Source organism: Gigantopelta aegis, chromosome 4 (assembly GCF_016097555.1).
Source record: "Gigantopelta aegis isolate Gae_Host chromosome 4, Gae_host_genome, whole genome shotgun sequence".
NCBI classification, from domain to species: Eukaryota; Metazoa; Mollusca; class Gastropoda; order Neomphalida; family Peltospiridae; genus Gigantopelta; species Gigantopelta aegis.
Window position 1 is genome coordinate 7,724,445 of NC_054702.1, and position 16,346 is coordinate 7,740,790.

At 36.0% G+C, this 16,346-nt stretch overlaps 1 protein-coding gene across 3 annotated transcripts in view; it reads left to right on the forward strand.

Annotated features, from left to right (window-relative positions):
* Positions 1–1,335: 1,335 nt before the first annotated feature.
* Positions 1,336–16,346, forward strand: part of LOC121372604 (arrestin domain-containing protein 2-like) — an 87,562-nt gene continuing 72,551 nt past the window's right edge. Inside the window, exon 1 of one of the 3 annotated variants that reach the window (XM_041499016.1) lies at positions 1,336–1,405. The gene's annotated coding sequence lies outside the window, so the exon portion shown is untranslated. Of the gene's footprint in view, positions 1,435–10,926; positions 11,050–16,346 lie in introns of those variants that run through there. The other 2 variants (XM_041499017.1, XM_041499019.1) reach the window with 2 other exon arrangements.

The following is a 16,346-nucleotide window of genomic DNA, read 5'->3' on the forward strand; positions in this document are numbered from 1 at the left end:
TGAGTGTGAGGGTGGAGCAATTTTCTCATACCAACATGTAGCACATCAAAATGTTAGTTTGTTTTTTTGTTTAACGACACAATTGGAGCACATTGATATATTAATCAATTGTCTAATGGATGTCATACATTTGGTAATTTTGACATATAGTCTTGGAGAGGAAACCCAGGTACATTTTCCCATTAGTAGCAAGGGATCTTTTATATGCACCATCCCATAGACAGGATAGCACATACCACAGCCTTTGATATACCAGTCGTGGTGCACTGGCTGGAATAAGAAATAGCTCAATGGCACATCAAAGTCTGTGTAAAATTCTCTGGTTGGGTTTTTAACCATCCAAACTAATGCCTCATGACTGGTATGTCACAGCTATGTGCCGACCTGTCTGGGCAATAGCTACAACAAACTGGGCTATCTTTCCCCATCCCCTGCCTCCACCATTGGGCTCTCTCTTTCACCATCCCCATTCTCCTCCCAGATTATGGTGACCAATAGCTACAACAACTTTCCCATCCCCCTCCTCCACCATGGGGCTCTCTTTACCCATCCCCATTCCCTCCACCATGGTGACCAATAGGTATAACAAACTGGGCTATCTTTCCCCATCCCCGTTCCCCTCCCCCACCACAGTGGTCAATAGGTACAACAAACTGGGTTATCTTCCCCATCCTCCATGGGGCTCTTTCTTGCCCCACCTACCACAGTGATCAATAAGTACAACAAACTGGGCTATCTTTCCCCGTCCCCATCCCCCACCATGGTGCTCTTTCTCCCCCCCCCCCCCCCCCCCCCACCACAGTGGCCAATAAGTACAACAAACTGGACCATATCTCTCACTCTCCCCTCTCCCCACCCCAATCATCGGGCTCGTTTTATTGCCAAAAAAAACCCATTGTTATAATAATCCCAGTTACCACAACCCTTAGCTCCTGGGCATCACCGAGCATTTTTTAATGGGTTTTGTTTTCATACATTTTATTATATTTAATTTTTCAAAGCAAAGAACTGCAAAAAGAGAAAAACAATTTCCAATAGGTGGTTTGATCGCACCCCCTCCCTGATCTTTCCCTGGTAATGCACCTGGAGGTGATAACATATCTGCTGTATGCCACTGGCACATCGGACATGATTAAGATCAAAACTAGTGGGGAGTCAGGATTTTTGCACCTGCCCATTTAATTTACAAATGCAGTTTGTCTATCTGAGGAAAACCCTTCATTACCTTGACATGATAACAATGACAGTGTTAAATGTTTTAAAAAAACATTTTGTTTTTTTAAACGTCTCCTTGAGTTATGGCTGTTATCTCCCCTTTGACCATAAATTCTGGGTCAAAGTTGAAAGGATGCTCGGAAGTGCACCATTTTCGTTGTTGTGATATTCGACGCCTTCTTGAGTGAAGGTAACACCAAGTTTTTTTGTTTTCATAATGTAAGATTTGTTACTTAAGAACTAGTGATAAACTTGTAGCTGAGTTAGACTTAATGTTGTTGTTTGTTTTGGCCGATGAAAGAAATCGTCTGCTCCCGATATATTCAGAGGTAAACACTGCACACGGCGCTAGCAATTCACAACTTTTTTTTCAACCACCTGTGACAAAAACGATCAGTCATGACAGTCTTGCGTCGCTAGTTTGTGTCCGAGGACTGTCATTGTTTATCACGCAGATTATAACCGTTTGTATTTATTATAAAATGAATTAGAAGAGCATTAAAATGTTGATCAATATTTACAAAGTGGACTTTGTGCATGAATAGGGGGAGGTGTCCTAAACAGTATTAAAGGTGCATAGTCTTAAAAACATAGTGTACGGTACCAGAGTTTGAAACTTATAATTTTTAGCTTAAAATATTTACATTATTGAATCTGATGACTTCTTCATAGTCCCAGTGTGACCCTTTGACAGGTGCCAGAATTTAAGATTATTGACTGTCAATTAAGGTCGACGACGGTCACTTTTCGCACCCTTATTTTGGCTTCATACACAGTAAATATAGCATATCTCACTTGAAATCCATATTTCATAAATGGTAAAATAAATAAATTACAAGCTTTTCTTCAAACACATTCAGGTGCAAACAAAACATTTTCATGTACCCAGTTTATTGTTATTGTAAGGCGTAGTAAAAAAAAGTTGTTTGGTTCCAGTTACCCGACCGTCCCTAGATTTTTGGTGCTGACCCGAAACATTTTTTTTACCTTTTTTCCTCTTCTTTTTTTTTACCAGTTTTATTTAATAATCCATTAAAATTAATCCTAATGTTTGTCGACTATAAAAACAACTGCAGAGAGATGCCATGAGATCTGTCAGTCCAAGATCTTGTTACCAGCTGACTCGGATCTCGTTACTTTGTGCGATTTTACATATAATCTTTAACTTCAGAGAAGTTCCGAATGAAAAGCTTCCAATATTGAGAGCCATTTAGCCGATTCACAAGTTCTGAGTAGTTCCGAATGCATCTGAGAACACATTGCGATGTAAGCCAGTGGCGTCTTCCAGTTCTATTTACAAAGTAGAATTTTGTTAAAATGTGCGCATTCAAAACAGGTGATATTATTTAAGTCCATTTCAAATACAACGACATTCACCTCCACTGATTCATTCAAATTTTACATTTTAATTACAGGTCGGTATGTTTTTATTAGTCCTCTACCAGTCCAACTGGAGGGGGCTATAGGTTTCATCTCCGTCTGTCGGTCGGTCTGTTTGTATGTCCGTCCGTCTGTCCCACATATAGTTTTCCAGATGATTTTTTTCAGAAAGCCTTGATATATTGAGCTGACATTTTTTGTATAGCTTTATCATGTACTGTTACAGATCAGATTTGACTTTCATGGCCATTTACCCATTTTTGATGGAGTTATGGTCCTTGAACTTGGGATATATGCAAATTAGTTTTCTGGATTCTTTTTTTCAGAAGGCCTTGAGATACTGAGCTGAAATTTTTTGTATAGCTTTATCATGTACTGCTACTTTGTTTTGTTTACACATTGACTTATTAATCATCAGCTATTGGATGTCAAACATTTGGTAATTCTGACACTTAATCATTAGAGTAAACCAACTACATTTTTCCTGTTTCAGATCAAGTTTGACTTTCCTGGTGATTTACCAGTTTTTAATGGAGTTATGGCCCTTGAACTTAGAAGATGTGAACATTTGCTTTCTTGACTTTTTTTTAGAAGGCCTTGAGATATTGAGCTGAAATTTTGGGTATAGCTCTATCATGTAGTTTACAGATCAAGTTTGACTTTAATGATAATTTACCAATTTTTGACAGAATTATAGCCCTTGAACTTAGGAGATATGAAAATATGTTTTCCGGACTTTTGTTTTGCAATGTCTGAAGATATTGAGATGAAATTTTGTATATAGCTTTATCATGTACTCTTACTGTAGATCGTTTAACTTTCATAGTTATTTACCCACTTTTCACAGTTATGGCGCTTGAATTTAGGAGATACAAAATTTTTTGGGCCTGGTAGGGGACATGTATTGTTTTAGTAGTACTCTCAGAATGCTTGTTTTTCATAATTTTGGACAAAATATTAAGTTTAAGTTTCAAAAAAGGAACAAAATAAAAAAATACCTTTCGTAATTATATAACAACAACAAAACATGTTTACTCGATAACACAATGCATTGCTGAATGGTTATGCTGCAACATGTTAGCAAGTAATGGTGCCCTGTGTTGTGGGCTTTGAGTACAACTGCATAGTGTTTTAAAATAGGCTTGAATTAATAATATTAATGAGAGGTATGTGGATTACACTCTTTTGTTCTTTTTTTAAAATTTAATAATATTCACATGGGTTTTTTAAAGATTTTGTTCTACTTCAAGTATATACATACACGCTAACATAAATCCTGCCATGGTATATGACAATTTCCCCCAGAGGTCTACATTTATAAATACTCATTAAAAAAGTCAAGAAGATAAAGTCTGTCAGAATTAATTTTGTCTGTTAAAAGATACTTATGCTGAGGTGATTACTGGAGTAGCAAAATATTAATGATGATATTTCAGTAATGTGTCAGAAACTTGAAAAAAAACAAAAACAAAAAGCTAGAGTATTCTTGGTGGAATTTGTGTTTCTCTAATTACAAAAACAGATTAATATAATCATGTAAAGGAGTCACCCTAAGATTTCCACTGACAAAATCAATTAGTGCAACTGGTCTAAAAATAGGGTCTAGTGTAAAACATCAGATGCTCAAGACTCTTGCATGAATACTCCCGATCTGCAATCTGCCAAGATCTGCCCTTGACCATGTTATTGGTCACTGGTATTGACTGACAATTTAAGTCCAAAAGCCCCCCCACCCATCCCACCCCCACAGTGTTATGTCAAAGTTTGTTTTGTTTAACGACACCACTAGAGGATATTTATTTATTAATCACCAGTTATTGGATGTCAAACATTCAGTAATTGCGACATATAGTCTTAGAGAGGAAACCCACCACATTTTTTCCATTAGTCGGAAGGAGCCTTTTATGTGCACCATCCCACAGACAGGAAAACACATGCACTGGCTGGAAGAAGAAAGAGCCCAATGGGTCCACCGACGGGGATCGATTCCAAACCAACTGTGCATCAAGTGAGTGCTTAAACACTGGGCTACAACCTGCCCCAATGTTATGTCATGTCCATCACATTACCTCAGGCTTTATGCTGTTCTCTCTCTTTCTCTGATAATATTTTGTTCTTTTCTTGGATCAGCTTATTTGTAGCTGTACCATCTATTTTCTAAAGGATTAATTATTCCTTCAACTTTAGTCTATAAGTGGCTTGTTAAATTAAGACACACACAAATCTTGTTACAGTGCTGTTTTGAAAATCTCAAGCCTGCTGTTGTGGACACATTGCTCAGCTGTCTGGGCTATGTGACCAGGACACAGATAGTGGTTAATAGTAAAAGTCATTAGGGTTGTCTTACACGTGACAACTCAATAGTGCAGTTCTTCTCAGTTTACTGGTATGTATTCGTAAAGAAACATTTGCAGTGGAGTCGGGCAATATAGTAATGTATAGCAAAACATCAGAGCACAATGGACAAAGTTACATAATTCCAATCTATAAATTCTCTTTTGTTATAAATGTTTGGATTGGTTCAAATAATGTCATGTGATTTACAAAGCCGAAAATTCACAACTGCATGAATCTCAGTATTGCACTAATTTAGGCAGTGCTTAAAAAAACAATAAATGGTTTCAGGTATTTTCATTATTTCATATTAATAAAATGACAGTTTATACGTTTTAATGGTGAATTAGTAAAAATTATTTATAGTTTAAAAATTGTTTGTATTAATATCTGAAAATGTAAAAAATCCCTTATTCGGTTATTGATGTAAAAAGCCAAATACTTATTTCCTGACGATAATCTTGATTGTTATTTCATACAGGGCTAGCTTTGCCACTCACCAAATTCGCCAATTGCGAATTTCATGAACAATTGGCGAATTTTATTTTGATTTGGCAAAAACATTTCATGTAATAACTGGTATTTTGTTGAAAAATAACAGTGGATTTTGCACATTTAAAGATGATTTGGTGAATTATTTTGCTCACCCAGAGCTAGCCCTGTCATAGTATTTTATATCACTGAAATTATTATTGACATGGAATTATAAAGATTGAACATGATATTTTTTATGTTCATACAACAGTGTGCGATTTTGAGGAGAGTCTGGGAGCCTGATGCCAGTGAAAATCATATAGGACTCTCAGCTTGGCTAGCATACAAGCCCGCATGGCTCGTTAAAATTAGTTGTACAAATTACATTGATTCTACGAAATGACACAGTCAATATGTATCTCAAAATCCTGGGAAACCAGTCTTGAATAGCGATATTTTCCATGGTTTCATGCAAAACATTTAGTGTATCTTCTGTTCTACTGGAGACACGCGGCACGGCTCACTGGGTTGGTGGTGGGCTCTAAAGATTTGCAAACAGATTTCCTTATGAGACTTAAATTTTTAAAACCAAAATCGTCCACTGTACAAGCATGAACCACAGAAGTGCTTTACACACTTGTGTATGAACTCATTTTAATGCTTGATACCATTCATACAGTGTGTAAAGTAGTTTTGTGCTTCATACTTCCAAAAATGTTCACGTTAAATAATATGTATACATATGAAGAGTTCATTTCCAAAGTACTGTATATGTGTGTGTGTGTATGTGTATATATATATACATTAGAGTACTTTTATAACGAACACGCTTACAACAAACTACCGGTTAGAACGAACTGATTGTAAAGTCCAGTTTTTTCCCCTATATAGTATTAATAAATTTTAAGGTATAGAACAAACTAAAAGTCTATGTATAACTGTTAAAACGAACCATTTTGTTTGTCAAAATTGTGAATATCAGTGTAAATTAGTGTATATACAGCGAACCGATCATACTTTGTTTTTATCAGTATCTTATCATGCTGTAGCATTAACGGCAATTCATCCAAAACAACTGCACTGATTTTGGTAATAATAAATGAAATATTAAAACCCCCCACCAATTCTTGTGTTTAAATTTGAAAAATCCAAAATGGTTGACTTCCTGAATGGAAATGGCTAACTTCCTCACATGTATCTAACAAACAACTGCTATAACGAACCGATGTGTCTGGTCCCTTGCAGTTCGTTATAAGAGTACTTTACTGTATATATATATATATATGTCATTTTGAGAAGAAAAAAAACACCCTGTGGTTTTACCATCCTGTTAAATTGTCGTAAATTGTGTGTTTTGACAGAAACTTTATAGTAATTCAAAATGTATTGTTAAGTTGTACTAACTAAGTCAAAAATTTGGAATTAAAAAACAGAAATGTGCTTCAATTGAAAGTGTGGGAGGGGATTCTCATTCCCTGAAGTCTCTCACCCCCCCCCCCCCCCCCCCCAAACATTGGAGCTGTTAAAGGAGAGGACAATTAAGGCATTTGGCCTGGTATGCATATTCAACGATATATAATGCACATTATTGCTTAATACCAATACGTATAATCGTATAGTTAATTAATAAAACGGTTAAATGTGATGGCTATTATATATAACGGGCGCAGCCCTTTTGTACCTTCTCAGTGAGTAGGCCCTCTGGCAAGCTGGTGGTTACGTAATACTTAACTCGTAACGTCAGGAATAAGCCTTAGAACTAGAGAAACACAATCTACCTGGTTTTTGTGGGATGATAAATAGTCATGCATTGCAATGTTCTTTAATAATACACATCCCAGTAAGCCAGCAATAAGTATATCAATATATACATATATTATTTTTCAATACAAAATAAAATACCATTGTCAAAGTGGCTACACAACAAGTCAAAACAAGTAACAATGTTTTGCCCATGCATTAACATACGTACTGAAATGATACACGGAGTGTTTTCTTAGTTAATTGGTCTATGCCATTAGTCGCTTCTACCTGTGATTCCTAATTGGCAGGTGTGTATTTTATTGGTAACCAGACGAGCCAATTAATTGACGCTGTTTAGACACAAAAATACATACCGGTATTGTGGAATATTACCTGTCGCCCCATAAATTGTAATGGACATGGTTTATTACTGTAAATAGTTCTGTAAAACTATTGATTAAGTAGACTATTCCATCTAAAACCACAGAACTGACCAATTACGTAGTCCCAAAGAAAAGAAAATTATCACTTGGGTATCGTGGGTTGTCGTTTTTGCTCCAACGTAGCATATCAATAGGCCTAATAGTGTACATTTTTCCTTTGGATTATTTAACAGAGAAAAATACTATAACCCCATTTTGTTGCGTTAATGCAACTTGAAGTATATTTAGTTAAATAGTTTATTATATTATTATGTCATTTATGCTGTTTTACAAGTCAGGTTGGTCAAAGAGAAGTGCTTTGTCAAAAATTACTGCTTTTGTTTACACTGTACATACAGGACGTCACAAAAACGAAACAAAATGGCTGCCCCCAGTTAGCAGGAATAATTATGTTTTTTTTATTAACTCTAAAATTACGCGTTTTTCATTTGCTAAAGTGTCAGTATGTGTTGGTGGTCCGGGTATGTATCTTTCCAACACATAAGGCTCTTGTTTGAGTTGACCCTACCTTTAATACATGTACAAATTTAGACCCAGTGGCCTATTATATAGATCATTGTTATTTGAAGTTAAAGATACCAGTGGGATAGATATCTATGCAGTCACGCAAAAAGAAATTCATTGCTTATAATGTAATGCTTTTAAGTAATAACTTCTGGATGAGTGGTTTTCAGAATAATGTCAACTTAACCTTTCAAGTACAGTGTTGATCAGGTAAATAGTTCCTTATGGGAACAACAAAAACCATAAATTCCATTACGGCTGAACTTGCAAGACCAAAATAATTATAACTTTCAGCCTATATAGTCATGGCAGGGTTTTAATGGGTTAAACAATATTCTCCCATTTTTCATGGATTTTTATTTTGTGTTAATTTACAGACTTGTTCGATGTATGATATTTGACAGAATGTTAAAATGTTTAAAGGTACCATTATTTTGGTAAGTTTGTAAGGGCCTGTTATTAAAATTCAAGTTACCAGTGTCTGGAGATCATCAACACAATGACTTGAGGTGCAGAGGGTTCTAGGATCAGCCCTCAGCATTGGGATATTTCCCTTCTTATCCTGAATGTTTATTTTTAGTACATTGAATGTCATGGTACATGCTGTCCTGAAAACGTGTATATAATTTATGCTGTACTTTCCGCAGATAATGTGGCAGGACATATCCCTGATGCAGTCAGTGTTGTATCGATCCTCGTCGATGAGCCCATTGGGCTATTTCTCATTCCAGCCAGTGCACCACGATTGGTATATCAAAGGCTGTGGTATGTGCTATCCTGTCTGTGGGATGGTACATATAAAATATTATTGTAAAAATGTAGCGGGTTTCCTTTCTAAGACTATATGTCATAATTATCAAATAGCCGATGATTAATAAATCATTGTGCTCTAGTGGTGTCGTTAAACAAAATAAACTAACTTTTTTCACAGATGACATCAAGTGTTTAATCCTGTAAGCAAAGTATCATGATGGTAAGTGCTGTGTCGCCCTCCTTACTTGTTGTAACCCAACAAACATACAGTTTGTAATGGTGTTATTATATAGATAATCATTAGCTGAGGTTTCCCTTGATAATGTAAGCATATAAACATATTTAAATGTTGTAAAGTTGGATTAGTTATGCATGGTACTGTAAAGGAGGCTTTCATTTATGTTCTAGAAGACGGTTTGATGTCAAAGTAACATTACTGTATTAAATTTTAAAGTTGGATTAGTTATGCATGGTACTGTAAAGGAGGCTTTCATTTATGTTCTAGAAGACGGTTCGATGTCAAAGTAACATTACTGTATTAAATTTTAAAGTTGGATTAGTTATGCATGGTACTGTAAAGGAGGCTTTCATTTATGTTCTAGAAGACGGTTCGATGTCAAAGTAACATTACTGTATTAAATTTTAAAGTTGGATTAGTTATGCATGGTACTGTAAAGGGGGCTTTCATTTATGTTCTAGAAGACGGTTCGATGTCAAAGTAACATTACTGTATTAAATTTTAAAGTTGGATTAGTTATGCATGGTACTGTAAAGGAGGCTTTCATTTATGTTCTAGAAGACGGTTCGATGTCAAAGTAACATTACTGTATTAAATTTTAAAGTTGGATTAGTTATGCATGGTACTGTAAAGGAGGCTTTCATTTATGTTCTAGAAGACGGTTCGATGTCAAAGTAACATTACTGTATTAAATTTTAAAGTTCCACCTCAGTAGAACCATTCAACAGATTGAGAGACTTCACCCGTGAAGTGGGTGAAACTCGGTGTATTTGGCCTTTTATACATGTGTCTGTGGGAAAGGGCATATAAAAGATCCCTTGGTGCATTAGGAAATATGTAGCGGATTTTCTCTGATGACTACATGTCAGAATTACCAATTGTTTGACATCCAATAGCCGATGATTAATTAATCAATAATCTCTAGTGGTGTCATTAAGCAAAACAAACTTTACTTTAAATGTACAAATGTTAAATACTGGAAAATAATGTACCCCAGATATATTCATTTTGCTGTTGTTTAAGGAGTTTTATAAACAGCAGTAATTTTTATCCAGCGGCATCGATCCACCCTGATATCCACCATTACCATGATTACAAAAAACCAACTGTTTCTGCTGGGTTCAGATTATTAAAACATTCATACTATATACAAAAAGGAAAACAAAAATGTTTTCCATAAAATTAGAAATCCTGACATTTGTAAATTTTTGAGCATTTGATGTTGCAAGCATTGAGCTTTGATATCAGAATGTTGCTTTCTTCTAATGCACTTGTTAGCATATAACTGTATATCTAAGCAGCTTACAAGTAAGCTAGCCATATATAGTATGATTGATCCGGAACTGCATGTAATGACGTTACAGTAGCTCCCTTGTCTACAGTATACACAATGTGTGTGCAATGTAACGCATGCCTTAGTCTGCAAATACTATAACAGTGATTGTTTGTGTCTAATAAACATTTTATTTCTTTGTTATTGCTAGTCGTATATATATACAATTGTACAGTAATTGCAACCACATGTTAAGCTCTTACATTTATAACACCATTGTTAGATCCCATCACATATACATGCACATGTAGTCATTTCCATTCATGGATATTCTATTTAGCTCAGGCTTTGTAGAGTTTGAAAGGTTAAAGGTAAAATGTTTCAGATTGTTTGAGACTGATTAGGTTCAATTTGTATTAATGACAAAAGTGTTCCCAACAGCTGTTTTTGTAGATGTATTGTTAGGAGAAGCCATACTGGCAGCGGCTGTGATATAACAAGTAGGGCAGAGATATTAGCTCAGTGGACTAGGTTATTTGTACACATGTGCAGGTTGTCCCAGTGTTTGTTGATCAGTCCACACATACATATTTGTTTTACTCTGTGAATATGGTATCATAAACCGACTCTAAATACCAAGGATGTTATGTTATGTCTTGGCTTCCTCGTGCAGAACTTCAACAGTCATATAGGTAAGAATAATTGTCTCATTGTTACAGCGTACAGTGAAACCACTCAAAACAAGACACCCATGGGACCTAGCAAAATGTCCAGGTTTATGGGGTATCCAGTTTAGAGAGGTTCTGTTTTGTACAGATATTTAAAAAGTGACTGGAAAATGTCTGGTTTGGGAGGGGAAATTCTGGTTTACAGAGGGTCCAGTTTTGAGAGGTTCCACTGTATTTGTAAATGTATTGAGAAGTCTCCTTATGTACACCCCTGCGTGTGCTGTAACCTCACCGTGGTGCAGGGGTGTAACATTCTCTTTGAGAATGGCCAATACAGCACAAAATCGAAGTTTTGAGTAAAATTCAGTATCCGTAAAATTCTGTGATATTTGTGTTTTTGCACAGTTCTTTACACTGTTTTTGTTTAAGTCTTGAATTTTTATATTGATGTTGATCATCACTTTATTTATTTGCATTACCATAGTTTAACACCCAATAGCCGATGTATTTTTCGTGCTGGGGTGTCGTTAAACATTCATTCATTCATTCATTCCTTATGTACATGCATATCGATTATACATGCATAGGTACACTCATGTCACCTTAGTCTGCGCGGCACAAAAGTCTGCACACGTTAATGACATTACATTACGTCTTGAAACAAGTGTCAGGGTATGTTTGTAAACAAACAAACAACGTTAATTTAATTCACAAAACCGTTGCTAAAACAACACATCTTGATTGTGAATATATGTATAAAACTGGTCGACAACACTTTTATTGAAAAAATCTCTGAATTAATGCACTAAAAGTATACTTTTGCTAGCCTCGATCAACGTGTTTTTCTATCACCTGTCAACACGTGTCTGTCAACGTTGTAATGATCAACCTTGCATATCAACTTACATAAATTTACATACAGCTTCAATGAATTCATAAATGAAATGAATGTCTTATTTTATCTGTTGACGTAAACATCCAAGAATACTTTGAATTTCCCTCCGAGTGACACAATGCAAAATGGCTGCACACAGACTTTGAAGATTGTACTTACAGCATGGCCTATTTTAGCTATAGTCTGTTTCAAAATTATTATTGATTGTTCTATATGTCTAACGAACACTATTTGTGCTCATTTACACAGTTAATAACAGACAATTTTTGTTGAATAATGATCAAATATGTTTACATAGGCTTTTTTTTATATTGTCATTTTGTGTTGTCCAAACTAAGGAGCATGGAACACCATTTATATTTAGAACTTAAAAAGTTGGATCCATTGTTTGTTGCTGTTTTATGTAAACATTAGCGACAGAAGTGGTTGTTTTACTGTTTGCTGCACAGACTTATGTGCCGTCATGCAGACCAGTAAATGCAGGGGGTCATACTAAAGATGTGCCCATTACTTGAGTTTAAAAAACATTAAAATTAAAATAACTTTAGTTGGAACACGTTTATTGTTCCATTGTACTGTGGCGGTGAAACAAATATTTTTAAAGAAATATTTTAACTTTAAAATATAACACAAATGCTTAGGTGCGCAGACTTAGGTGCCACCAGTGTATGTGTACAATGGTTGTAGGTAAATATGTACATGCATATCGATTATACATGCATAGGTATGTGTACAATGGTTGTAGGTAAATATGTACAGTATAACCGAATTATCAAAGATACTTTTTTTTTTCAGTATTGTGGTCAATATTTTATCAATTCATGTCTGTTATTAAAATGCTTGCAGGCTTTCTGCTAGTATATAATTTGAGGGTACATAATAAAAACAAAACAGGTCATAAATTCCTCTACTAGGTGGCTATGGGTTTGAAATCTTTTGAAACTGGATACTGCATTTCATGTACTATACTCTTCAAAACAAGTAGAGGAACTCTAATAAGAATTTACAATTGCCAAAATTGTTAGGTATATTAGCTGTGTGGAAGGGTTATATGATAATAGTGAATTAATTGGGCAAGCATTACAACCGGTAATTCAGTATTACAATAGGTTTTATGACCACCAAAGATCTTGGAAGGACGATTGGGGTCAGAAGTGAAATTTGAAAGTTGATGTTTTTTTATCAGTAAATCGCAAATTCAAACAATAAAAAATAACTAAAAAACAAAACAATAACAACTGTATGATCAACAGAATGAAAACGATTGACAGAAATAATGTTCCACAGTGATTAATGGACCTTCTTGGAAATTGTCAAAATTGATAATAACACCCCACACATGTGTACGGGGCAACTGTGTGATGCATGTGCAAACTATGGAATGTGTTTCGGTGTGTTGATAAACAGACCTGAACGTTCTTTACTAGGATGTCTGTGGTCAAAACGTATGTTCGGTCTAATAGTTGATATTAACATTAATATTTCAGGTTCCCCTACTTTTTTTGAAGAGTATATTTTGGTGGGACATAGCTCAGTGGTAAAAGCACTCGCGTGATGTGTGGTCGGTCTGGGATCAATCCCCATCGATGGGCCCATTGGGCTATTTCTCGTTCCAGCCAGTGCACCACAACTTGTATATCAAAGGCCGTGGTATGTACTACCCTGTCTGTGGGATGGTGCATATAAAAGATCCCTTGCTGCTAATCAAAAAGAGTAGCCTATGAAGTGGCGACAGCAGGTTTCCTCTCTCAATATCTGTGTGGTCCTTAACCATATGTCTGACGCCATATAACCAAAAATAAAATGTGTTGAGTGCGTCATTAAATAAAATATTTCCTTCCTTCCTACCGGCCTCGGTGGCGTCGTGGCAGGCCATCGGTCTACAGGCTGGTAGGTACTGGGTTCGGATCCCAGTCGAGGCATGGGATTTTTAATCGAGATACCGACTCCAAACCCTGAGTGAGTGCTCCGCAAGGCTCAATGGGTAGGTGTAAACCACTTGCACCGACCAGTGATCCATAACTGGTTCAACAAAGGCCATGGTTTGTGCTATCCTGCCTGTGGGAAGCGCAAATAAAAGATCCCTTGCTGCCTGTCGTAAAAAGAGTAGCCTATGTGGCGACAGCGGGTTTCCTCTAAAAAAAACAGTGTCAGAATGACCATATGTTTGACGTCCAATAGCCGATGATAAGATAAAAAATCAATGTGCTCTGGCGGCGTCGTTAAATAAAACAAACTTTTTTACTTTTCCTTCCTTCCTGTCCAACATTGATGCTATGATATTAGTCTAGTACCTTCAACTTTAAAATACTCACATTTTAAATCAGTAAATGTGAGTAAAAGTTTCTTTGTTGTTTTTTACAAGTTACGGTAAGCAGTAAGGCTATAATGATTAATGTGTTAGTGAATAGCTACATGTATATATCGTCATTAGTGATCTTTACCCTATATTGCCCCGGGCAGACAATAGCTATCACAATAACAAGACCATAAATATTTGGATTGGTCAGTGGTGCTCAAGGGAATATAAAATTATTTTATTTAATGATAACTCAATATATTGGTCAGTCAGTGTATCTAGTAATGAGAAAGAAAGAAGAAACCCATGATTGCTTTTGGGGATAATTTGTTTTGCTGACACCTATTTTCTATTGTTTTTTTAACTTGAGTTTTGTGTTTATATTCAATTAATGTTCATGCACCCTTTCCTGGGTTCACATTGCAACTGTATCTGTTCAGGACGTAGGGTTAATTGTTAGTTGTTGGTGAGAGAGAGAGAAGTCAGAGTCACATAATTAATGAAAGAAAGGTTGTTTTGTTTAACGACACCATAAGAGCACATTGATTAATTAATTATCGACATATTATCTCAAACATTTGGTAATTTTAACATTTAGTCTTAGAGAGGAAACCTGCTACATTTTTTCATTAGTAACAAGGTATCTTTTATATGCACCATCGCAGTCAGGATAGCACATACAACAACCTTTTTATATACCAGTCTTGGTGCACTGGCTGGAAAGACAAATATCCCAATGGGCCTATACTGACGGGGATCGCAGGGCTCGGACTTTGTCTCCCACAGCAATTTTGACAACAACTGACACTTGTAGCTAACATATGTATTACAGAGTAATCAGTTTCATGTTAACTTATATGTCACATAGCTATTGATTTTGATTGTGCTTTTTTCTTCACCTGAGAGCAGCCAATCATATGTCTTTAAATCAATAACACACACGTGTGTGTTATTGATATGTGTTATCATAAAAAATAAATGATATTCTCACCAATGGGTGGTTAAGAAAAAAGATTCCTTGTAACTAATGGAAAAATGTAGTGGGTTTCCCCTGAAGACTTTGAAACTAAGGAAGGAATGTTTTATTTAACAACACACTTAACACATTTTAATTAAATGACGCTTAAGCACCCCAGGGGAGCACCCTACTGACTGAGCTAGATCCCATCCCATTTAGTTTCAAAGTACATTGTACATAAATAAGAAACTCAAATTTAATCGAAGCAAACTACCATGTTAATACCGGTAAGCCATCAGACTTAAGGCTGGTAGGTACTGGGTTCGTGCCCCATTTGAGGCAGTGGGGGATTTTTCATTCCAGCTCTAACCCAGAGTGAGTGCACCGCTTGGCTCAAGGTGTAAGGCCAAATTAATACACCAAATTTCACCTACTTCACGGGTGCATTGATGGGTGTGTCTCCTGAGTATATAACCCCACATGGGGGATGATTGCCCAGCAGGCAATGCAGGTTCCGTGTACACCCAGGACTCTGGTGATTCCAAGATAGCTCAAATGACAGCAAGTGTAGAGCACAGACCTGTCAGGTAGTTCCATACCGAAATGGAAATACTGTGGTTTCACCATTCATCTATTTGTGTTTATAATGTCCTAAACAAAAATTCCTTGTCCCTGATATATGTTTGTGGAGGGGTTTTTTTGGGGTTTTTTTTTTGTTTGCTTTAAAAAAAAACCGTGTTAAGCATTGTAATCAAATTGCAATGTACTAGTAGTCGAAACGTTACTATTTTAATATGCATGGGTGATAGATAAGTGACATGCATACTTGTGTGTACATGTATGTATTCACATACTATGCCAAGGTTGAATAGAGTGTGGTATGTATTGCTTGGAGGACAAATCCACTGTTAGTTACATATGTAACATTGTTGCATATAGATCTAGAAGTCATGTGCTATGCTAAATTTATGTATGAAACCATGCAACCCATTATTGTGAAGACAGGTGTAGGCTGGGGAAGTTCAGGGAGGTCTGGACGATTTCCCCGCTAAGGTTGAAACCATTTTTTACAGTGTTGTGTGATATTAGACTATTAGAAAATGTAAACAAAATGGTCTACTATGTTCATATTTGAGCACATATCCCCTCCTCCCCAAGGACTGGATTAC